The sequence below is a fragment of the Pteropus vampyrus genome, unplaced genomic scaffold (assembly GCF_000151845.1).
Source record: "Pteropus vampyrus isolate Shadow unplaced genomic scaffold, Pvam_2.0 Scaffold90, whole genome shotgun sequence".
Classification (NCBI taxonomy): Eukaryota; Metazoa; Chordata; class Mammalia; order Chiroptera; family Pteropodidae; genus Pteropus; species Pteropus vampyrus.
Window position 1 is genome coordinate 1,594,455 of NW_011888871.1, and position 1,147 is coordinate 1,595,601.

Here is a 1,147-nt window from a genome sequence, read left to right on the forward strand (position 1 = left end):
GGGCCCCGCGGCTCCTGAGCCGGCCGCGTCCGTCTCCGCAATGTTCCCCCTCAGCAGCTGCCGGACGAGGAGGCAGCTCCGAGGTCCCGGCAGCCGGGCGGGAGACGCCGAGGGGGCGTCCTCTGGGGCGTCCTCGGCCCAGTGACAGCCTGGCGGTTGCATCCGTGTCCTCCCGGCGCTGAGACACTCGGGGCTTTTCCTCCCCTTTCTCTCCTCACCCGACAGTGCAGGGGTAGGACTCGCCCCCGCGGGACACCCCTCAGCGGCCAGCTCCCCCCGTGAATGCGCGGCCACGGCCACCCGGCCGGCCCCAGGGCAGGCGGCGCTTTCGGCGGCGCTCGTGTGAGAGGGGCGCGTTGTTAACCAGAGTATTTTTTAAATCTTTTTATCTTTTTTTAAAATATGTCACATGAAATGAATGAGTCACGGATGTCTCCAGGTGCCTTTTTATTAAGCGTTGAGCTTTGCGTACAGGAAGGACAGAAAGCGGCAGTGTCCCCAAGCGGTGCAGCCGGCTCGGGGAGCCGAGGCCCCCGCTGGGCTGCGCACCGAGCACCGTGGCTGCCGTCGCCGCCCCAGCCCCAGCCCGGCCCTCAGCCTTAACGGGTTTCCCGGAAACGTTCTGTTCCTTTGTCGTCGTTTTGTTTTAGTTTTTATAGCTAATGGACATAGCAAGAGTGACTTTGGGGATCTGAGCGTCCACGCTGCGGCCGTGCGTCCAGCCAGTCGCGATGTCTCTGCAGAAGGCGGGGAGGTGGCTGAGGCCCAGGTGGCCAAGCCCCAGCCCAGAGCCCGTGTCTGCCTGTGACAGGAGCGCTGACCGTGCCGGGCTGTGCTTCCCAGGTTCCTGGAAGGTCCCATGTCCCCAGCTCACCGGCAGGAGTGTGACACACAGCCACCCTGTCGCCCCCCCCCCCGGGCACAGGGAAGCAAGGGTGCTGAGGGGGGACAGCTGGGCCCAGTGGCCGACCTGTGGCCTCTCCTCAGCTGTCTTCCGGCTACTCCTCCACCGGGCAGGCGGGAGTGGGGCGACTGGCCACTCTCAGAGTCGCTGGGTGTGGCCCCAGGGGACCGAGGAGAGTCCCCTCCGGGGTGAAGCCCCTTTTCGGAGCGTTTCTGCAGCTGCAGGGTGTGTGGAAAGCCCCCT